The following is a 23637-nucleotide window of genomic DNA, read 5'->3' as shown; positions in this document are numbered from 1 at the left end:
CAGTGTGCTCATTCTGAATAAATGTGTGTGTGTGTGCGTGTGTTACTTCTCAATGTATTTGTGTGTATCTGTGTTGTGTATACATTTTTCTGTGTCAAAGCAAAGTAAGAGAGCAATAAATAAGCAGAAAGTACACATAAACTCACACAATGCCACAACACGGTTCAGAAACACGCACACAAACTCACACAGTCCGACAAAACGGTTCAGAAACCCGCAGACAAACTCACACAGTCCTAGAACACCGTTCAGAGACACATTAAACTCACAGCGTCCCACAACACGCTGCAAAGCCACACACAAACTCACACGGTCCCGCAGCACGGTTCAGAGACATACACAAACTTACACAGTCCCACAACACGGTTCAGACACGCACACACAATCTCACTCAGTCCCGTCGTTCATTTAAAATACCTGTCGAGCACGATAGATCTTAAAACCAGAGACGTTCACCATCCTGACTGCACATATCCATTCCAGTAGCGAAAGGGGGAGCACTGGCTCCGGCCAGTTCTGATATAGCACGAGGCTTGTCAATCAAGTCATGCTCCACCCAGCCCAGATTGAGTCACCTACCAGGTCGCAGTTTCCTGTGTGTCAGAACCTGCCCCTCAGGTGTGGGAGATTCCAAGCTTAGTCTGTCGGTTAAAAGGGCATGGGGGCAGATTGGCCTTTTGCCATGTGGCAGTATCCTCAATAAAAGCCTCTTTGCCTGGGAAACCGGGTCTAACAGTTGCGACCTGGAGATGAACCGTCAACATTGTGAGTGCAAAAGCAAACGAATGGTGGATGCTGGAAATCTGAAATGAAAAGAGAAAATGCAGGAAATGCGCAGCAACTCAGGCAGCACATCTGGAAAGACAAACAGTGTTAGACTTTCTGGTGGGTAGCCTTTCTTCACAACTGGATAAAGGTTAGAGATTGAACAGGTATAAAGCGAGTGCAGAGGCAGAGGGAAAGGCGAAGGGGCAAGGTGTGGGTAGGTTGGAACTGTGGCCTGGAGAGTTTGTCTGTCAGGGGAAAGATTTCCGCAGCAGAACAGTGTGACATTGTTAAATGAGCTCTGTTTTGTGCTTCGTACAATTGTTGAATTGCCGCAACCGTTTTGACATTGTCCCCTTGTGAAATGGTTCTCCGACTGACGGAAAAAGTGCTGGGGAGAAATTTTGATTTGTACCACCAGATGGCAGAGATAAACAGATACCATCCCGCAGCGTCGATCTGGAAAAGCTGATGACTGGCAGGATTCTCCAGCTCACACGACCTGAGACTCGAATTCATTGAAACACTGGTTTGCAGTGTCCTGCGTGATTTTGCTGTGGTCGTCTCTGTGGCGCAATTGGCTAGCGCGTTCGGCTGTTAACCGAAAGGTTGGTGGTTCAAGCCCACCCAGGGACGTCGGCCGTTATTGAGCGTTTTACTTAGCGCCCCTGGACGTGCTTGTTCTACTCTCTGTGTTTGCATTGGTGTCTTCTTTTCCTGATTATTTAACAACGCTGCTCTGATCCATTACCTGACTGTTTCCATGCATTCATGATAAGCAATTTTCAATGAAATGAGCAAAAACCATGCACAGACGTCGAACCCATATATTAAGGACGGTCGGGCTTCGAAAAAAGCAATGCAAATTCATTCAATGGCTGCACAATCTGGGACTGTTCCAGCGCTGGGATTAGGGAAAACAAGTTGAATGCGGTGGACCATTTTAATGATATTTTACCTGCATCAAATAAGTTCACTTTTATTGATGTACACTAAAAGTCCCTGGCTGACATTGTTCCAGTCCACTGCTGACAGCTGATCAAAGCAGGTGTGGAATTGCTCGTGACAGCTGAGCACCAAGCGCTGAATTTTCTTCAGTTTTCAAATCCAATTCCACACATCGTGACTCAGAATCACTGCTGTGAGAGTGGGAAATCGCTGCAAATACTCAACAGGACGGGCAACTTGTGAAAACTCTTTCAATTTTTGTTGTACAGACTTTTCTTAAAACTTCAAACTGGACCATATGGCAATATAAAGCGTGTGCGTGTCTGTGGCTGTGATGGTTCTATCGAAACTGAGAGTCTTGATGTTATGAGGGCGATGCATTGTGAGTGTGTCAGTTGTAAATCTCCTTTTATTTTGATAATATATATCAGGTTCTAAATATATAAATATTGTGCACTTGAGTATTATGGGTGTATCAGTGTGCTCATTCTGAATAAATGTGTGTGTGTGTGTGCGTGTGTTACTTCTCAATGTATTTGTGTGTATCTGTGTTGTGTATACATTTTTCTATGTGTCAAAGCAAAGTAAGAGAGCAATAAATAAGCAGAAAGTACACATAAACTCACACAATGCCACAACACGGTTCAGAAACACGCACACAATCTCACACAGTCCGACAAAACGGTTCAGAAACCCGCAGACAAACTCACACAGTCCTAGAACACCGTTCAGAGACACATTAAACTCACACCGTCCCACAACACGCTGCAAAGCCACACACAAACTCACACGGTCCCACAGCACGGTTCAGAGACATACACAAACTTACACAGTCCCACAACACGGTTCAGACACGCACACACAATCTCACTCAGTCCCGCCGTTCATTTAAAATACCTGTCGAGCACGATAGATCTAAAAACCAGAGACGTTCACCATCCTGACTGCACATATCCATTCCAGTAGCGAAAGGGGGAGCACTGGCTCCGGCCAGTTCTGATATAGCACGAGGCTTGTCAATCAAGTCATGCTCCACCCAGCCCAGATTGAGTCACCTACCAGGTCGCAGTTTACTGAGCGTCAGAACCTGCCCCTCAGGTGTGGGAGATTCCAAGCTTAGTCTGTCGGTTAAAAGGGCATGGGGGCAGATTGGCCTTTTGCCATGTGGCAGTATCCTCAATAAAAGCCACTTTGCCTGGGAAACCGGGTCTAACGGTAGCTACCTGGAGACGAACGGTCAACATTGTGAGTGCAAAAGCAAACGAATGGTGGATGCTGGAAATCTGAAATGAAAAGAGAAAATGCAGGAAATGCGCAGCAACTCAGGCAGCACATCTGGAAAGACAAACAGTGTTAGACTTTCTGGTGGGTAGCCTTTCTTCACAACTGGATAAAGGTTAGAGATTGAACAGGTATAAAGCGAGTGCAGAGGCAGAGGGAAAGGCGAAGGGGCAAGGTGTGGGATCGGGTGGAACTGTGGCCTGGAGAGTTTGTCTGTCAGGGGAAAGATTTCCGCAGCAGAACAGTGTGACATTGTTAAATGAGCTCTGTTTTGTGCTTCGTACAATTGTTGAATTGCCGCAACCGTTTTGACATTGTCCCCTTGTGAAATGGTTCTCCGACTGACGGAAAAAGTGCTGGGGAGAAATTTTGATTTGTACCACCAGATGGCAGAGATAAACGGATACCATCCCGCAGCGTCGATCTGGAAAAGCTGATGACTGGCAGGATTCTCCAGCTCACACGACCTGAGACTCGAATTCATAGAAACACTGGTTTGCAGTGTCCTGCGTGATTTTGCTGTGGTCGTCTCTGTGGCGCAATTGGCTAGCGCGTTCGGCTGTTAACCGAAAGGTTGGTGGTTCAAGCCCACCCAGGGACGTCGGCCGTTATTGAGCATTTTACTTAGCGCCCCTGGACGTGCTTGTTCTACTCTCTGTGTTTGCATTGGTGTCTTCTTTTCCTGATTATTTAACAACGCTGCTCTGATCCATTACCTGACTGTTTCCATGCATTCATGATAAGCAATTTTCAATGAAATGAGCAAAAACCATGCACAGACGTCGAACCCAGATTTTAAGGACGGTCGGGCTTCGAAAAAAGCAATGCAAATTCATTCAATGGCTGCACAATCTGGGACTGTTCCACCGCTGGGATTAGGGAAAACAAGTTGAATGCGGTGGACCATTTTAATGATATTTTACCTGCATCAAATAAGTTCACTTTTATTGATGTACACTAAAAGTCCCTGGCTGACATTGTTCCAGTCCACTGCTGACAGCTGATCAAAGCAGGTGTGGAATTGCTCGTGACAGCTGAGCACCAAGCGCTGAATTTTCTTCAGTTTTCAAATCCAATTCCACACATCGTGACTCAGAATCACTGCTGTGAGAGTGGGAAATCGCTGCAAATACTCAACAGGACGGGCAACTTGTGAAAACTCTTTCAATTTTTGTTGTACAGACTTTTCTTAAAACTTCAAACTGGACCATATGGCAATATAAAGCGTGTGTGTGTGTCTGTGGCTGTGGCTGTGATGGTTCTATCGAAACTGAGAGTCTTGATGTTATGAGGGCGATGCATTGTCAGTGTGTCAGTTGTAAATCTCCTTTTATTTTGATAATATATATCAGGTTCTAAATATATAAATATTGTGCACTTGAGTATTATGGGTGTATCAGTGTGCTCATTCTGAATAAATGTGTGTGTGTGTGCGTGTGTTACTTCTCAATGTATTTGTGTGTATCTGTGTTGTGTATACATTTTTCTGTGTCAAAGCAAAGTAAGAGAGCAATAAATAAGCAGAAAGTACACATAAACTCACACAATGCCACAACACGGTTCAGAAACACGCACACAAACTCACACAGTCCGACAAAACGGTTCAGAAACCCGCAGACAAACTCACACAGTCCTAGAACACCGTTCAGAGACACATTAAACTCACAGCGTCCCACAACACGCTGCAAAGCCACACACAAACTCACACGGTCCCGCAGCACGGTTCAGAGACATACACAAACTTACACAGTCCCACAACACGGTTCAGACACGCACACACAATCTCACTCAGTCCCGTCGTTCATTTAAAATACCTGTCGAGCACGATAGATCTTAAAACCAGAGACGTTCACCATCCTGACTGCACATATCCATTCCAGTAGCGAAAGGGGGAGCACTGGCTCCGGCCAGTTCTGATATAGCACGAGGCTTGTCAATCAAGTCATGCTCCACCCAGCCCAGATTGAGTCACCTACCAGGTCGCAGTTTCCTGTGTGTCAGAACCTGCCCCTCAGGTGTGGGAGATTCCAAGCTTAGTCTGTCGGTTAAAAGGGCATGGGGGCAGATTGGCCTTTTGCCATGTGGCAGTATCCTCAATAAAAGCCTCTTTGCCTGGGAAACCGGGTCTAACAGTTGCGACCTGGAGATGAACCGTCAACATTGTGAGTGCAAAAGCAAACGAATGGTGGATGCTGGAAATCTGAAATGAAAAGAGAAAATGCAGGAAATGCGCAGCAACTCAGGCAGCACATCTGGAAAGACAAACAGTGTTAGACTTTCTGGTGGGTAGCCTTTCTTCACAACTGGATAAAGGTTAGAGATTGAACAGGTATAAAGCGAGTGCAGAGGCAGAGGGAAAGGCGAAGGGGCAAGGTGTGGGTAGGTTGGAACTGTGGCCTGGAGAGTTTGTCTGTCAGGGGAAAGATTTCCGCAGCAGAACAGTGTGACATTGTTAAATGAGCTCTGTTTTGTGCTTCGTACAATTGTTGAATTGCCGCAACCGTTTTGACATTGTCCCCTTGTGAAATGGTTCTCCGACTGACGGAAAAAGTGCTGGGGAGAAATTTTGATTTGTACCACCAGATGGCAGAGATAAACAGATACCATCCCGCAGCGTCGATCTGGAAAAGCTGATGACTGGCAGGATTCTCCAGCTCACACGACCTGAGACTCGAATTCATTGAAACACTGGTTTGCAGTGTCCTGCGTGATTTTGCTGTGGTCGTCTCTGTGGCGCAATTGGCTAGCGCGTTCGGCTGTTAACCGAAAGGTTGGTGGTTCAAGCCCACCCAGGGACGTCGGCCGTTATTGAGCGTTTTACTTAGCGCCCCTGGACGTGCTTGTTCTACTCTCTGTGTTTGCATTGGTGTCTTCTTTTCCTGATTATTTAACAACGCTGCTCTGATCCATTACCTGACTGTTTCCATGCATTCATGATAAGCAATTTTCAATGAAATGAGCAAAAACCATGCACAGACGTCGAACCCAGATTTTAAGGACGGTCGGGCTTCGAAAAAAGCAATGCAAATTCATTCAATGGCTGCACAATCTGGGACTGTTCCACCGCTGGGATTAGGGAAAACAAGTTGAATGCGGTGGACCATTTTAATGATATTTTACCTGCATCAAATAAGTTCACTTTTATTGATGTACACTAAAAGTCCCTGGCTGACATTGTTCCAGTCCACTGCTGACAGCTGATCAAAGCAGGTGTGGAATTGCTCGTGACAGCTGAGCACCAAGCGCTGAATTTTCTTCAGTTTTCAAATCCAATTCCACACATCGTGACTCAGAATCACTGCTGTGAGAGTGGGAAATCGCTGCAAATACTCAACAGGACGGGCAACTTGTGAAAACTCTTTCAATTTTTGTTGTACAGACTTTTCTTAAAACTTCAAACTGGACCATATGGCAATATAAAGCGTGTGTGTGTGTCTGTGGCTGTGGCTGTGATGGTTCTATCGAAACTGAGAGTCTTGATGTTATGAGGGCGATGCATTGTCAGTGTGTCAGTTGTAAATCTCCTTTTATTTTGATAATATATATCAGGTTCTAAATATATAAATATTGTGCACTTGAGTATTATGGGTGTATCAGTGTGCTCATTCTGAATAAATGTGTGTGTGTGTGCGTGTGTTACTTCTCAATGTATTTGTGTGTATCTGTGTTGTGTATACATTTTTCTGTGTCAAAGCAAAGTAAGAGAGCAATAAATAAGCAGAAAGTACACATAAACTCACACAATGCCACAACACGGTTCAGAAACACGCACACAAACTCACACAGTCCGACAAAACGGTTCAGAAACCCGCAGACAAACTCACACAGTCCGAGAACACCGTTCAGAGACACATTAAACTCACACCGTCCCACAACACGCTGCAAAGCCACACACAAACTCACACGGTCCCACAGCACGGTTCAGAGACATACACAAACTTACACAGTCCCACAACACGGTTCAGACACGCACACACAATCTCACTCAGTCCCGCCGTTCATTTAAAATACCTGTCGAGCACGATAGATCTTAAAACCAGAGACGTTCACCATCCTGACTGCACATATCCATTCCAGTAGCGAAAGGGGGAGCACTGGCTCCGGCCAGTTCTGATATAGCAAGAGGCTTGTCAATCAAGTCATGCTCCACCCAGCCCAGATTGAGTCACCTACCAGGTCGCAGTTTCCTGTGTGTCAGAACCTGCCCCTCAGGTGTGGGAGATTCCAAGCTTAGTCTGTCGGTTAAAAGGGCATGGGGGCAGATTGGCCTTTTGCCATGTGGCAGTATCCTCAAAAAAAGCCTCTTTGCCTGGGAAACCGGGTCTAACGGTTGCGACCTGGAGAAGAACCGTCAACATTGTGAGTGCAAAAGCAAACGAATGGTGGATGCTGGAAATCTGAAATGAAAAGAGAAAATGCAGGAAATGCGCAGCAACTCAGGCAGCACATCTGGAAAGACAAACAGTGTTAGACTTTCTGGTGGGTAGCCTTTCTTCACAACTGGATAAAGGTTAGAGATTGAACAGGTATAAAGCGAGTGCAGAGGCAGAGGGAAAGGCGAAGGGGCAAGGTGTGGGATAGGGTGGAACTGTGGCCTGGTGAGTTTGTCTGTCAGGGGAAAGATTTCCGCATCAGTACAGTGTGACATTGTTAAATGAGCTCTGTTTTGTGCTTCGTACAATTGTTGAATTGCCGCAACCGTTATGACATTGTCCCCTTGTGAAATGGTTCTCCGACTGACGGAAAAAGTGCTGGGGAGAACTTTTGATTTGTACCACCAGATGGCAGAGATAAACAGATAACATCCCGCAGCGTCGATCTGGAAAAGCTGATGACTGGCAGGATTCTCCAGCTCACACGACCTGAGACTCGAATTCATTGAAACACTGGTTTGCAGTGTCTTGCGTGATTTGGCTGTGGTCGTCTCTGTGGCGCAATTGGCTAGCGCGTTCGGCTGTTAACCGAAAGGTTGGTGGTTTAAGCCCACCCAGGGACGTCGGACATTATTGAGCGTTTCACTTAGCGCCCATGGACGTGCTTGTTCTACTCTCTGTGTTTGCATTGGTGTCTTCTTTTCCTGATTATTTAACAACGCTGCTCTGATCCATTACCTGACTGTTTCCATGCATTCATGATAAGCAATTTTCAATGAAATGAGCAAAAACCATGCACAGACGTCGAACCCAGATATTAAGGACGGTCGGGCTTCGAAAAAAGCAATGCAAATTCTTTCAATGGCTGCACAATCTGGGACTGTTCCACCGCTGGGATTAGGGAAAACAAGTTGAATGCGGTGGACCATTTTAATGATATTTTACCTGCATCAAATAAGTTCACTTTTATTGATGTACACTATAGTCCCTGGCTGACATTGCTCCAGTCCACTGCTGACAGCTGATCAAAGCAGGTGTGGAATTGCTCGTGACAGCTGAGCACCAAGCGCTGAATTTTCTTCAGTTTTCAAATCCAATTCCACACATCGTGACTCAGAATCACTGCTGTGAGGGTGGGAAATCGCTGCAAATACTCAACAGGACGGGCAACTTGTGAAAACTCTTTCAATTTTTGTTGTACAGACTTTACTTAAAACTTCAAACTGGACCATATGGCAATATAAAGCGTGTGTGCGTGTCTGTGGCTGTGGCTGTGATGGTTCTATCGCAACTGAGAGTCTTGATGTTATGAACGCGATGCATTGTGAGTGTGTCAGTTGTAAATCTCCTTTTATTTTGATAATATATATCAGGTTCTAAATATATAAATATTGTGCACTTGAGTATTATGGGTGTATCAGTGTGCTCATTCTGAATAAATGTGTGTGTGTGTGCGTGTGTTACTTCTCAATGTATTTGTGTCTATCTGTGTTGTGTATACATTTTTCTATGTGTCAAAGCAAAGTAAGAGAGCAATAAATAAGCAGAAAGTACACATAAACTCACACAATGCCACAACACGGTTCAGAAACATGCACACAAACTCACACAGTCCGACAAAACGGTTCAGAAACCCGCAGACAAACTCACACAGTCCTAGAACACCGTTCAGAGACACATTAAACTCACAGCGTCCCACAACACGCTGCAAAGCGACGCACAAACTCACACGGTCCCCCAGCACGGTTCAGAGACATACACAAACTTACACAGTCCCACAACACGGTTCAGACACGCACACACAATCTCACTCAGTCCCGCCGTTCATTTAAAATACCTGTCGAGCACGATAGATCTTAAAACCAGAGACGTTCACCATCCTGACTGCACATATCCATTCCAGTAGCGAAAGGGGGAGCACTGGCTCCGGCCAGTTCTGATATAGCACGAGGCTTGTCAATCAAGTCATGCTCCACCCAGCCCAGATTGAGTCACCTACCAGGTCGCAGTTTCCTGTGTGTCAGAACCTGCCCCTCAGGTGTGGGAGATTCCAAGCTTAGTCTGTCGGTTAAAAGGGCATGGGGGCAGATTGGCCTTTTGCCATGTGGCAGTATCCTCAATAAAAGCCTCTTTGCCTGGGAAACCGGGTCTAACGGTTGCGACCTGGAGAAGAACCGTCAACATTGTGAGTGCAAAAGCAAACGAATGGTGGATGCTGGAAATCTGAAATGAAAAGAGAAAATGCAGGAAATGGGCAGCAACTCAGGCAGCACATCTGGAAAGACAAACAGTGTTAGACTTTCTGGTGTGTAGCCTTTCTTCACAACTGGATAAAGGTTAGAGATTGAACAGGTATAAAGCGAGTGCAGAGGCAGAGGGAAAGGCGAAGGGGCAAGGTGTGGGATAGGGTGGAACTGTGGCCTGGAGAGTTTGTCTGTCAGGGGAAAGATTTCCGCAGCAGAACAGTGTGACATTGTTAAATGAGCTCTGTTTTGTGCTTCGTACAATTGTTGAATTGCCGCAACCGTTTTGACATTGTCCCCTTGTGAAATGGTTCTCCGACTGACGGAAAAAGTGCTGGGGAGAAATTTTGATTTGTACCACCAGATGGCAGAGATAAACAGATACCATCCCACAGCGTCGATCTGGAAAAGCTGATGACTGGCAGGATTCTCCAGCTCACACGACCTGAGACTCGAATTCATTGAAACACTGGTTTGCAGTGTCCTGCGTGATTTTGCTGTGGTCGTCTCTGTGGCGCAATTGGCTAGCGCGTTCGGCTGTTAACCGAAAGGTTGGTGGTTCAAGCCCACCCAGGGACGTCCGCCATTATTGAGCGTTTTACTTAGCGCCCCTGGACGTGCTTGCTCTACTCTCTGTGTTTGCATTGGTGTCTTCTTTTCCTGATTATTTAACAACGCTGCTCTGATCCATTACCTGACTGTTTCCATGCATTCATGATAAGCAATTTTCAATGAAATGAGCAAAAACCATGCACAGAAATCGAACCCAGATATTAAGGACGGTCGGGCTTCGAAAAAAGCAATGCAAATTCATTCAATGGCTGCACAATCTGGGACTGTTCCACCGCTGGGATTAGGGAAAACAAGTTGAATGCGGTGGACCATTTTAATGATATTTTACCTGCATCAAATAAGTTCACTTTTATTGATGTACACTAAAAGTCCCTGGCTGACATTGTTCCAGTCCACTGCTGACAGCTGATCAAAGCAGGTGTGGAATTGCTCGTGACAGCTGAGCACCAAGCGCTGAATTTTCTTCAGTTTTCAAATCCAATTCCACACATCGTGACTCAGAATCACTGCTGTGAGGGTGGGAAATCGCTGCAAATACTCAACAGGACGGGCAACTTGTGAAAACCCTTTCAATTTTTGTTGTACAGACTTTACTTAAAACTTCAAACTGGACCATATGGCAATATAAAGCGTGTGTGTGTGTCTGTGGCTGTGGCTGTGATGGTTCTATCGAAACTGAGAGTCTTGATGTTATGAGGGCGATGCATTGTGAGTGTGTCAGTTGTAAATCTCCTTTTATTTTGATAATATATATCAGGTTCTAAATATATAAATATTGTGCACTTGAGTATTATGGGTGTATCAGTGTGCTCATTCTGAATAAATGTGTGTGTGTGTGTGTGCGTGTGTTACTTCTCAATGTATTTGTGTGTATCTGTGTTGTGTATACATTTTTCTATGTGTCAAAGCAAAGTAAGAGAGCAATAAATAAGCAGAAAGTACACATAAACTCACACAATGCCACAACACGGTTCAGAAACATGCACACAAGCTCACACAGTCCGACAAAACGGTTCAGAAACCCGCAGACAAACTCACACAGTCCTAGAACACCGTTCAGAGACACATTAAACTCACAGCGTCCCACAACACGCTGCAAAGCCACACACAAACTCACACGGTCCCACAGCACGGTTCAGAGACATACACAAACTTACACAGTCCCACAACACGGTTCAGACACGCTCACACAATCTCACTCAGTCCCGCCGTTCATTTAAAATACCTGTCGAGCACGATAGATCTGAAAACCAGAGACGTTCACCATCCTGACTGCACATATCCATTCCAGTAGCGAAAGGGGGAGCACTGGCTCCGGCCAGTTCTAATATAGCACGAGGCTTGTCAATCAAGTCATGCTCCACCCAGCCCAGATTGAGTCACCTACCAGGTCGCAGTTTACTGTGTGTCAGAACCTGCCCCTCAGGTGTGGGAGATTCCAAGCTTAGTCTGTCGGTTAAAAGGGCATGGGGGCAGATTGGCCTTTTGCCATGTGGCAGTATCCTCAATAAAAGCCTCTTTGCCTGGGAAACCGGGTCTAACGGTAGCTGCCTGGAGACGAACCGTCAACAGTGTGAGTGCAAAAGCAAACGAATGGTGGATGCTGGAAATCTGAAATGAAAAGAGAAAATGCAGGAAATGCGCAGCAACTCAGGCAGCACATCTGGAAAGACAAACAGTGTTAGACTTTCTGGTGAGTACCCTTTCTTCACAACTGGATAAAGGTTAGAGATTGAACAGGTATAAAGCGAGTGCAGAGGCAGAGGGAAAGGCGAAGGGGCAAGGTGTGGGATAGGGTGGAACTGTGGCCTGGAGAGTTTGTCTGTCAGGGGAAAGATTTCCGCAGCAGAACAGTGTGACATTGTTAAATGAGCTCTGTTTTGTGCTTCGTACAATTGTTGAATTGCCGCAACCGTTTTGACATTGTCCCCTTGTGAAATGGTTCTCCGACTGACGGAAAAAGTGCTGGGGAGAAATTTTGATTTGTACCACCAGATGGCAGAGATAAACAGATACCATCCCGCTGCGTCGATCTGGAAAAGCTGATGACTGGCAGGATTCTCCAGCTCACACGACCTGAGACTCGAATTCATTGAAACACTGGTTTGCAGTGTCTTGGGTGATTTTGCTGTGGTCGTCTCTGTGGCGCAATTGGCTAGCGCGTTCGGCTGTTAACCGAAAAGTTGGTGATTTAAGCCCACCCAGGGATGCCGGCCATTATTGAGCGTTTCACTTAGCGCCCATGGACGTGCTTGTTCGACTCTCTGTGTTTGCATTGGTGTCTTCTTTTCCTGATTATTTAACAACGCTGCTCTGATCCATTACCTGACTGTTTCCATGCATTCATGATAAGCAATTTTCAATGAAATGAGCAAAAACCATGCACAGACGTCGAACCCAGATATTAAGGACGGTCGGGCTTCGAAAAAAGCAATGCAAATTCATTCAATGGCTGCACAATCTGGGACTGTTCCACCACTGGGATTAGGGAAAACAAGTTGAATGCGGTGGACCATTTTAATGATATTTTACCTGCATCAAATAAGTTCACTTTTATTGATGTACACTAAACGTCCCTGGCTGACATTGCTCCAGTCCACTGCTGACAGCTGATCAAAGCAGGTGTGGAATTGCTCGTGACAGCTGAGCACCAAGCGCTGAATTTTCTTCAGTTTTCAAATCCAATTCCACACATCGTGACTCAGAATCACTGCTGTGAGAGTGGGAAATACTCAACAGGACGGGCAACTTGTGAAAACTCTTTCAATTTTTGTTGTAAAGACTTTTCTTAAAACTTCAAACTGGACCATATGGCAATATAAAGCGTGTGTGTGTGTCTGTGGCTGTGGCTGTGATGGTTCTATCGAAACTGAGAGTCTTGATGTTGTGAGGGCGATGCATTGTGAGTGTGTCAGTTGTAAATCTCCTTTTATTTTGATAATATATATCAGGTTCTAAATATATAAATATTGTGCACTTGAGTATTATGGGTGTATCAGTGTGCTCATTCTGAATAAATGCGTGTGTGTATGTGTGCGTGTGTTACTTCTCAATGTATTTGTGTGTATCTGTGTTGTCTATACATTTTTCTATGTGTCAAAGCAAAGTAAGAGAGCAATAAATAAGCAGAAAGTACACATAAACTCACACAATGCCACAACACGGTTCAGAAACATGCACACAAACTCACACAGTCCGACAAAACGGTTCAGAAACCCGCAGACAAACTCACACAGTCCCAGAACACCGTTCAGAGACACATTAAACTCACACCGTCCCACAACACGCTGCAAAGCCACACACAAACTCACACGGTCCCACAGCACGGTTCAGAGACATACACAAACTTACACAGTCCTACAACACGGTTCAGACACACACACACAATCTCACTCCGTCCCGCCGTTCATTTAAAATACCTGTCGAGCACGATAGATCTTAAAACCAGAGACGTTCACCATCCTGACTGCACATATCCATTCCAGTAGCGAAAGGAGGAGCACTGGCTCCGGCCAGTTCTGATAGACCACGAGGCTTGTCAATCAAGTCATGCTCCACCCAGCCCAGATTGAGTCACCTACCCGGTCGCAGTTTACTGTGTGTCAGAACCTGCCCCTCAGGTGTGGGAGATTCCAAGCTTAGTCTGTCGGTTAAAAGGGCATGGGGGCAGATTGGCCTTTTGCCATGTGGCAGTATCCTCAAAAAAAGCCTCTTTGCCTGGGAAACCGGGTCTAACGGTAGCTACCTGGAGACGAACCGTCAACATTGTGAGTGCAAAAGCAAACGAATGGTGGATGCTGGAAATCTGAAATGAAAAGAGAAAATGCAGGAAATGCGCAGCAACTCAGGCAGCACATCTGGAAAGACAAACAGTGTTCGACTTTCTGGTGGGTAGCCTTTCTTCACAACTGGATAAAGGTTAGAGATTGAACAGGTATAAAGCGAGTGCAGAGGCAGAGGGAAAGGCGAAGGGGCAAGGTGTGGGATAGGGTGGAACTGTGGCCTGGAGCGTTTGTCTGTCAGGGGAAAGATTTCCGCAGCAGAACAGTGTGACATTGTTAAATGAGCTCTGTTTTGTGCTTCGTACAATTGTTGAATTGCCGCAACCGTTTTGACATTGTCCCCTTGTGAAATGGTTCTCCGACTGACGGAAAAAGTGCTGGGGAGTAATTTTGATTTGTACCACCAGATGGCAGAGATAAACAGATACCATCCCGCAGCGTCGATCTGGAAAAGCTGATGACTGGCAGGATTCTCCAGCTCACACGACCTGAGACTCGAATTCATTGAAACACTGGTTTGCAGTGTCTTGGGTGATTTTGCTGTGGTTGTCTGTGTGGCGCAATTGGCTAGCGCGTTCGGCTGTTAACCGAAAGGTTGGTGGTTCAAGCCCACCCAGGGACGTCGGCCATTACTGAGCGTTTTACTTAGCGCCCATGGACGTGCTTGTTCTACTCTCTGTGTTTGCATTGGTGTCTTCTTTTCCTGATTATTTAACAACGCTGCTCTGATCCATTACCTGACTGTTTCCATGCATTCATGATAAGCAATTTTCAATCAAATGAGCAAAAACCATGCACAGACGTCGAACCCATATATTAAGGTCGGTCGGGCTTCGAAAAAAGCAATGCAAATTCATTCAATGGCTGCACAATCTGGGACTGTTCCACCGCTGGGATTAGGGAAAACAAGTTGAATGCGGTGGACCATTTTAATGATATTTTACCTGCATCAAATAAGTTCACTTTTATTGATGTACACTAAAAGTCCCTGGCTGACATTGTTCCAGTCCACTGCTGACAGCTGATCAAAGCAGGTGTGGAATTGCTCGTGACAGCTGAGCACCAAGCGCTGAATTTTCTTCAGTTTTCAAATCCAATTCCACACATCGTGACTCAGAATCACTGCTGTGAGAGTGGGAAATACTCAACAGGACGGGCAACTTGTGAAAACTCTTTCAATTTTTGTTGTAAAACCTTTCTTAAAACTTCAAACTGGACCATATGGCAATATAAAGCGTGTGTGTGTGTCTGTGGCTGTGGCTGTGATGGTTCTATCGAAACTGAGAGTCTTGATGTTGTGAGGGCGATGCATTGTGAGTGTGTCAGTTGTAAATCTCCTTTTATTTTGATAATATATATCAGGTTCTAAATATATAAATATTGTGCACTTGAGTATTATGGGTGTATCAGTGTGCTCATTCTGAATAAATGCGTGTGTGTATGTGTGCGTGTGTTACTTCTCAATGTATTTGTGTGTATCTGTGTTGTCTATACATTTTTCTATGTGTCAAAGCAAAGTAAGAGAGCAATAAATAAGCAGAAAGTACACATAAACTCACACAATGCCACAACACGGTTCAGAAACATGCACACAAACTCACACAGTCCGACAAAACGGTTCAGAAACCCGCAGACAAACTCACACAGTCCCAGAACACCGTTCAGAGACACATTAAACTCACACCGTCCCACAACACGCTGCAAAGCCACACACAAACTCACACGGTCCCACAGCACGGTTCAGAGACATACACAAACTTACACAGTCCCACAACACGGTTCAGACACACACACACAATCTCACTCCGTCCCGCCGTTCATTTAAAATACCTGTCGAGCACGATAGATCTTAAAACCAGAGACGTTCACCATCCTGACTGCACATATCCATTCCAGTAGCGAAAGGGGGAGCACTGGCTCCGGCCAGTTCTGATAGACCACGAGGCTTGTCAATCAAGTCATGCTCCACCCAGCCCAGATTGAGTCACCTACCCGGTCGCAGTTTACTGTGTGTCAGAACCTGCCCCTCAGGTGTGGGAGATTCCAAGCTTAGTCTGTCGGTTAAAAGGGCATGGGGGCAGATTGGCCTTTTGCCATGTGGCAGTATCCTCAAAAAAAGCCTCTTTGCCTGGGAAACCGGGTCTAACGGTAGCTACCTGGAGACGAACCGTCAACATTGTGAGTGCAAAAGCAAACGAATGGTGGATGCTGGAAATCTGAAATGAAAAGAGAAAATGCAGGAAATGCGCAGCAACTCAGGCAGCACATCTGGAAAGACAAACAGTGTTCGACTTTCTGGTGGGTAGCCTTTCTTCACAACTGGATAAAGGTTAGAGATTGAACAGGTATAAAGCGAGTGCAGAGGCAGAGGGAAAGGCGAAGGGGCAAGGTGTGGGATAGGGTGGAACTGTGGCCTGGAGCGTTTGTCTGTCAGGGGAAAGATTTCCGCAGCAGAACAGTGTGACATTGTTAAATGAGCTCTGTTTTGTGCTTCGTACAATTGTTGAATTGCCGCAACCGTTTTGACATTGTCCCCTTGTGAAATGGTTCTCCGACTGATGGAAAAAGTGCTGGGGAGAAATTTTGATTTGTACCACCAGATGGCAGAGATAAACAGATACCATCCCGCAGCGTCGATCTGGAAAAGCTGATGACTGGCAGGATTCTCCAGCTCACACGACCTGAGACTCGAATTCATTGAAACACTGGTTTGCAGTGTCTTGGGTGATTTTGCTGTGGTTGTCTGTGTGGCGCAATTGGCTAGCGCGTTCGGCTGTTAACCGAAAGGTTGGTGGTTCAAGCCCACCCAGGGACGTCGGCCATTACTGTGCGTTTTACTTAGCGCCCATGGACGTGCTTGTTCTACTCTCTGTGTTTGCATTGGTGTCTTCTTTTCCTGATTATTTAACAACGCTGCTCTGATCCATTACCTGACTGTTTCCATGCATTCATGATAAGCAATTTTCAATCAAATGAGCAAAAACCATGCACAGACGTCGAACCCATATATTAAGGTCGGTCGGGCTTCGAAAAAAGCAATGCAAATTCATTCAATGGCTGCACAATCTGGGACTGTTCCACCGCTGGGATTAGGGAAAACAAGTTGAATGCGGTGGACCATTTTAATGATATTTTACCTGCATCAAATAAGTTCACTTTTATTGATGTACACTAAAAGTCCCTGGCTGACATTGTTCCAGTCCACTGCTGACAGCTGATCAAAGCAGGTGTGGAATTGCTCGTGACAGCTGAGCACCAAGCGCTGAATTTTCTTCAGTTTTCAAATCCAATTCCACACATCGTGACTCAGAATCACTGCTGTGAGAGTGGGAAATCGCTGCAAATACTCAACAGGACGGGCAACTTGTGAAAACTCTTTCAATTTTTGTTGTACAGACTTTTCTTAAAACTTCAAACTGGACCATATGGCAATATAAAGCGTGTGTGTGTGTCTGTGGCTGTGGCTGTGATGGTTCTATCGAAACTGAGAGTCTTGATGTTATGAGGGCGATGCATTGTGAGTGTGTCAGTTGTAAATCTCCTTTTATTTTGATAATATATATCAGGTTCTAAATATATAAATATTGTGCACTTGAGTATTATGGGTGTATCAGTGTGCTCATTCTGAATAAATGTGTGTGTGTGTGTGCGTGTGTTACTTCTCAATGTATTTGTGTGTATCTGTGTTGTGTATACATTTTTCTATGTGTCAAAGCAAAGTAAGAGAGCAATAAATAAGCAGAAAGTACACATAAACTCACACAATGCCACAACACGGTTCAGAAACATGCACACAAACTCACATAGTCCGACAAAACGGTTCAGAAACCCGCAGACAAACTCACACAGTCCTAGAACACCGTTCAGAGACACATTAAACTCACACCGTCCCACAACACGCTGCAAAGCCACACACAAACTCACACGGTCCCACAGTACGGTTCAGAGACATACACAAACTTACACAGTCCCACAACACGGTTCAGACACGCACACACAATCTCACTCAGTCCCGCCGTTCATTTAAAATACCTGTCGAGCACGATAGATCTAAAAACCAGAGACGTTCACCATCCTGACTGCACATATCCATTCCAGTAGTGAAAGGAGGAGCACTGGCTCCGGCCAGTTCTGATGGATCACGAGGCTTGTCAATCAAGTCATGCTCCACCCAGCCCAGATTGAGTCACCTGCCAGGTCGCAGTTTACTGTGTGTCAGAACCTGCCCCTCAGGTGTGGGAGATTCCAAGCTTAGTCTGTCGGTTAAAAGGGCATGGGGGCAGATTGGCCTTTTGCCATGTGGCAGCATCCTCAATAAAAGCCTCTTTTGCCTGGGAAACCGGGTCTAACGGTAGCTACCTGGAGACGAACCGTCAACATTGTGAGTGCAAAAGCAAACGAATGGTGGATGCTGGAAATCTGAAATGAAAAGAGAAAATGCAGGAAATGCGCAGCAACTCAGGCAGCACATCTGGAAAGACAAACAGTGTTAGACTTTCTGGTGGGTAGCCTTTCTTCACAACTGGATAAAGGTTAGAGATTGAACAGGTATAAAGCGAGTGCATAGGCAGAGGGAAAGGCGAAGGGGCAAGGTGTGGGATAGGGTGGAACTGTGGCCTGGAGAGTTTGTCTGTCAGGGGAAAGATTTCCGCAGCAGAACAGTGTGACATTGTTAAATGAGCTCTGTTTTGTTCTTCGTACAATTGTTGAATTGCCGTAACCGTTTTGACATTGTCCCCTTGTGAAATGGTTCTCCGACTGACGGAAAAAGTGCTGGGGAGAAATTTTGATTTGTACCACCAGATGGCAGAGATAAACAGATACCATCCCGCAGCGTCGATCTGGAAAAGCTGATGACTGGCAGGATTCTCCAGCTCACACGACCTGAGACTCGAATTCATTAAAACACTGGTTTGCAGTGTCTTGCGTGACTTTGTTGTGGTCGTCTCTGTGGTGCAATTGGCCAGCACGTTCGGCTGTTAATCGAAAGGTTGGTGGTTCAAGCCCACTCAGGAACGTCGGCCCTTATTGAGCGTTTCATTTAGCGCCCCTGGACGTGCTTGTTCCACTCTCTGTGTTTGCATTGGTGTCTTCTTTTCCTGATTATTTAACAACGCTGCTCTGATCCATTACCTGACTGTTTCCATGCATTCATGATAAGCAATTTTCAATGAAATGAGCAAAAACCATGCACAGACGTCGAACCCATATATTAAGTTCGGTCGGGCTTCGAAAAAAGCAAGGCAAATTCATTCAATGGCTGCACAATCTGGGACTGTTGCACCGCTGGGATTAGGGAAAACAAGTTGAATGCGGTGGACCATTTTAATGATATTTTACCTGCATCAAATAAGTTCACTTTTATTGATGTACACTAAAAGTCCCTGGCTGACATTGTTCCAGTCCACTGCTGACAGCTGATCAAAGCAGGTGTGGAATTGCTCGTGACAGCTGAGCACCAAGCGCTGAATTTTCTTCAGTTTTCAAATCCAATTCCACACATCGTGACTCAGAATCACTGCTGTGAGAGTGGGAAATCGCTGCAAATACTCAACAGGACGGGCAACTTGTGAAAACTCTTTCAATTTTTGTTGTACAGACTTTTCTTAAAACTTCAAACTGGACCATATGGCAATATAAAGCGTGTGTGTGTGTCTGTGGCTGTGGCTGTGATGGTTCTATCGAAACTGAGAGTCTTGATGTTATGAGGGCGATGCATTGTGAGTGTGTCAGTTGTAAATCTCCTTTTATTTTGATAATATATATCAGGTTCTAAGTATATAAATATTGTGCACTTGAGTATTATGGGTGTATCAGTGTGCTCATTCTGAATAAATGTGTGTGTGTGTGTGTTACTTCTCAATGTATTTGTGTGTATCTGTGTTGTGTATACATTTTTCTATGTGTCAAAGCAAAGTAAGAGAGCAATAAATAAGCAGAAAGTACACATACACTCACACAATGCCACAACACGGTTCAGAAACATGCACACAAACTCACACAGTCCGACAAAACGGTTCAGAAACCCGCAGACAAACTCACACAGTCCTAGAACACCGTTCAGAGACACATTAAACTCACAGCGTCCCACAACACGCTGCAAAGCCACACACAAACTCACACGGTCCCACAGCACGGTTCAGAGACATACACAAACCTACACAGTCCCGCAACACGGTTCAGACACGCACACACAATCTCACTCAGTCCCGCCGTTCATTTAAAATACCTGTCGAGCACGATAGATCTTAAAACCAGAGACGTTCACCATCCTGACTGCACATCTCCATTCCAGTAGCGAAAGGAGGAGCACTGGCTCCGGCCAGTTCTGATATAGCACGAGGATTGTCAATCAAGTCATGCTCCACCCAGCCCAGATTGAGTCACCTACCAGGTCGCAGTTTACTGTGTGTCAGAACCTGCCCCTCAGGTGTGGGAGATTCCAAGCTTAGTCTGTCGGTTAAAAGGGCATGGGGGCAGATTGTCCTTTTGCCATGTGGCAGTATCCTCAATAAAAGCCTCTTTGCCTGGGAAACCGGGTCTAACGGTAGCTACCTGGAGACGAACCGTCAACATTGTGAGTGCAAAAGCAAACGAATGGTGGATGCTGGAAATCTGAAATGAAAAGAGAAAATGCAGGAAATGCGCAGCAACTCAGGCAGCACATCTGGAAAGACAAACAGTGTTAGACTTTCTGTTGGGTAGCCTTTCTTCACAACTGGATAAAGGTTAGAGATTGAACAGGTATAAAGCGAGTGCAGAGGCAGAGGGAAAGGCGAAGGGGCAAGGTCTGGGATAGGGTGGAACTGTGGCCTGGAGAGTTTGTCTGTCAGGGGAAAGATTTCCGCAGCAGAACAGTGTGACATTGTTAAATGAGCTCTGTTTTGTGCTTCGTACAATTGTTGAATTGCCGCAACCGTTTTGACATTGTCCCCTTGTGAAATGGTTCTCCGACTGACGGAAAAAGTGCTGGGGAGAAATTTTGATTTGCACCACCAGATGGCAGAGATAAACAGATACCATCCCGCAGCGTCGATCTGGAAAAGCTGATGACTGGCAGGATTCTCCAGCTCACACGACCTGAGACTCGAATTCATTGAAACACTGGTTTGCAGTGTCTTGGGTGATTTTGCTGTGGTCGAGTCTGTGGCGCAATTGGTTAGCGCGTTCGGTTGTTAACAGAAAAGTTGGTGGTTCAAGCCCACCCAGGGACGTCGGCCCTGACAAAGCGTTTCACTTAGCGCCCCTGGACGTGCTTGTTCTACTCTCTGTGTTTGCATTGGTGTCTTCTTTTCCTGATTATTTAACAACGCTGCTCTGATCCATTACCTGACTGTTTCCATGCATTCATGATAAGCAATTTTCAATGAAATGTGCAAAAACCATGCACAGACGTCGAACCCATGCTAAATATATTAAGGTCGGTCGGGCTTCGAAAAAAGCAATGCAAATCAATTCAATGGCTGCACAATCTGGGACTGTTCCACCGCTGGGATTAGGGAAAACAAGTTGAATGCGGTGGACCATTTTAATGATATTTTACCTGCATCAAATAAGTTCACTTTTATTGATGTACACTAAAAGTCCCTGGCTGACATTGTTCCAGTCCACTGCTAACAGCTGATCAAAGCAGGTGTGGAATTGCTCGTGACAGCTGATCACCAAGTGCTGAATTTACTTCAGTTTTCAAATCCAACTCCACAAATCGTGACTCAGAATCACTGCTGTGAGAGTGGGAAATCGCTGCAAATACTCAACAGGACGGGCAACTTGTGAAAACTCTTTCACTTTTTGTTGTACAGACTTTTCTTAAAACTTCAAACTGGACCATATGGCAATATAAAGCGTGTGTGTGTGTCTGTGGCTGTGGCTGTGGCTGTCATGGTACTATCGAAACTGTCAGTCTTGATGTTATGAGGGCGATGCATTGTGAGTGTGTCAGTTGTAAATCTCCTTTCATTTTGAAAATATATATCAGGTTCTAAATATATAAATATTGTGCACTTGAGTATTATGGGTGTATCAGTGTGCTCATTCTGAATAAATGTGTGTGTGTGTGTGCGTGTGTTACTTCTCAATGTATTTGTGTGTATCTGTGTTGTGCATACATTTTTCTATGTGTCAAAGCAAAGTAAGAGAGCAATAAATAAGCAGAAAGTACACATAAACTCACACAATGCCACAACACGGTTCAGAAACATGCACACAAACTCACACAGTCCGACAAAACGGTTCAGAAACCCGCAGACAAACTCACACAGTCCCAGAACACCGTTCAGAGACACATTAAACTCACACCGTCCCACAACACGCTGCAAAGCCATACACAAACTCACACGGTCCCACAGCACGGTTCAGAGACATACACAAACTTACACAGTCCCACAACACGGTTCAGACACGCACACACAATCTCACTCAGTCCCGCCGTTCATTTAAAATACCTGTCGAGCACGATAGATCTTAAAACCAGAGACGTTCACCATCCTGACTGCACATATCCATTCCAGTAGCGAAAGGGGGAGCACAGGCTCCGGCCAGTTCTGATATAGCACGAGGCTTGTCAATCAAGTCATGCTCCACACAGCCCAGATTGAGTCACCTACCAGGTCGCAGTTTACTGTGTGTCAGAACCTGCCCCTCAGGTGTGGGAGATTCCAAGCTTAGTCTGTCGGTTAAAAGGGCATGGGGGCAGATTGGCCTTTTGCCATGTGGCTGTATCCTCAACAAAAGCCTCTTTGCCTGGGAAACCGGGTCTAACGGTAGCTACCTGGAGACGAGCCGTCAACATTGTGAGTGCAAAAGTAAACGAATGGTGGATGCTGGAAATCTGAAATGAAAAGAGAAAATGCAGGAAATGCGCAGCAACTCAGGCAGCACATCTGGAAAGACAAACAGTGTTCGACTTTCTGGTGGGTAGCCTTTCTTCACAACTGGATAAAGGTTAGAGATTGAACAGGTATAAAGCGAGTGCAGAGGCAGAGGGAAAGGCGAAGCGGCAAGGTCTGGGATAGGGTGGAACTGTGGCCTGGAGAGTTTGTCTGTCAAGGGAAAGATTTCCGGTGCAGAACAGTGTGACATTCTTGAATGAGCTCTGTTTTGTGCTTCGTACAATTGTTGAATTGCCGCAACCGTTTTGACGTTGTCCCCTTGTGAAATGGTTCTCCGACTGACGGAAAAAGTGCTGGGGAGAAATTTTGATTTGTACCACCAGATGGCAGAGATAAACAGATACCATCCCGCAGCGTCGATCTGGAAAAGCTGATGACTGGCAGGATTCTCCAGCTCACACGACCTGAGACTCGAATTCATTGAAACACTGGTTTGCAGTGTCTTGCGTGATTTTGCTGCGGTCGTCTCTGTCGCGCAATTGGCTCGCGCGTTCGGCTGTTAACCGAAAGGTTGGTGGTTCAAGCCCACCCAGGGACGTCGGCCCTGATTGAGCATTTCACTCAGCGCCCCTGGACGTGCTTGTTCTACTCTCTGTGTTTGCATTGGTGTCTTCTTTTCCTGATTATTTAACAACGCTGCTCTGATCCATTACCTGACTGTTTCCATGCATTCATGACAAGCAATTTTCAATGAAATGAGCAAAAACCATGCACCGACGTCGACCCCATGCTAAATATATTAAGGTCGGTCGGGCTTCGAAAAAAGCAATGCAAATTCATT

General features: G+C 45.6%; 9 non-coding genes across 9 annotated transcripts; all 9 read left to right on the top strand.

The window, feature by feature from the left end:
• Positions 1-1327: 1327 nt before the first annotated feature.
• trnan-guu (transfer RNA asparagine (anticodon GUU)) lies at positions 1328-1401 on the top strand. The gene has a single exon. It is a non-coding gene; the product is annotated as a tRNA-Asn (tRNA).
• A 2120-nt stretch (positions 1402-3521) lies between these two features.
• trnan-guu (transfer RNA asparagine (anticodon GUU)) lies at positions 3522-3595 on the top strand. Its single transcript has one exon. It is a non-coding gene; the product is annotated as a tRNA-Asn (tRNA).
• A 2123-nt stretch (positions 3596-5718) lies between these two features.
• Positions 5719-5792, top strand: trnan-guu (transfer RNA asparagine (anticodon GUU)). Its single transcript has one exon. It is a non-coding gene; the product is annotated as a tRNA-Asn (tRNA).
• Positions 5793-7916: 2124 nt separating this feature from the next.
• trnan-guu (transfer RNA asparagine (anticodon GUU)) lies at positions 7917-7990 on the top strand. The gene has a single exon. It is a non-coding gene; the product is annotated as a tRNA-Asn (tRNA).
• A 2125-nt stretch (positions 7991-10115) lies between these two features.
• Positions 10116-10189, top strand: trnan-guu (transfer RNA asparagine (anticodon GUU)). Its single transcript has one exon. It is a non-coding gene; the product is annotated as a tRNA-Asn (tRNA).
• Positions 10190-14513: 4324 nt separating this feature from the next.
• On the top strand, positions 14514-14587 carry trnan-guu (transfer RNA asparagine (anticodon GUU)). Its single transcript has one exon. It is a non-coding gene; the product is annotated as a tRNA-Asn (tRNA).
• Positions 14588-16706: 2119 nt separating this feature from the next.
• On the top strand, positions 16707-16780 carry trnan-guu (transfer RNA asparagine (anticodon GUU)). The gene has a single exon. It is a non-coding gene; the product is annotated as a tRNA-Asn (tRNA).
• A 2129-nt stretch (positions 16781-18909) lies between these two features.
• On the top strand, positions 18910-18983 carry trnan-guu (transfer RNA asparagine (anticodon GUU)). Its single transcript has one exon. It is a non-coding gene; the product is annotated as a tRNA-Asn (tRNA).
• A 4337-nt stretch (positions 18984-23320) lies between these two features.
• trnan-guu (transfer RNA asparagine (anticodon GUU)) lies at positions 23321-23394 on the top strand. The gene has a single exon. It is a non-coding gene; the product is annotated as a tRNA-Asn (tRNA).
• The last annotated feature ends 243 nt before the right edge of the window (positions 23395-23637 follow it).

Source organism: Heterodontus francisci, chromosome 22, assembly GCF_036365525.1.
Source record: "Heterodontus francisci isolate sHetFra1 chromosome 22, sHetFra1.hap1, whole genome shotgun sequence".
NCBI classification, from domain to species: domain Eukaryota; kingdom Metazoa; phylum Chordata; class Chondrichthyes; order Heterodontiformes; family Heterodontidae; genus Heterodontus; species Heterodontus francisci.
Note: the sequence above shows the minus strand (reverse complement) of the source record. Positions and strands in the feature narration are given on the sequence as shown.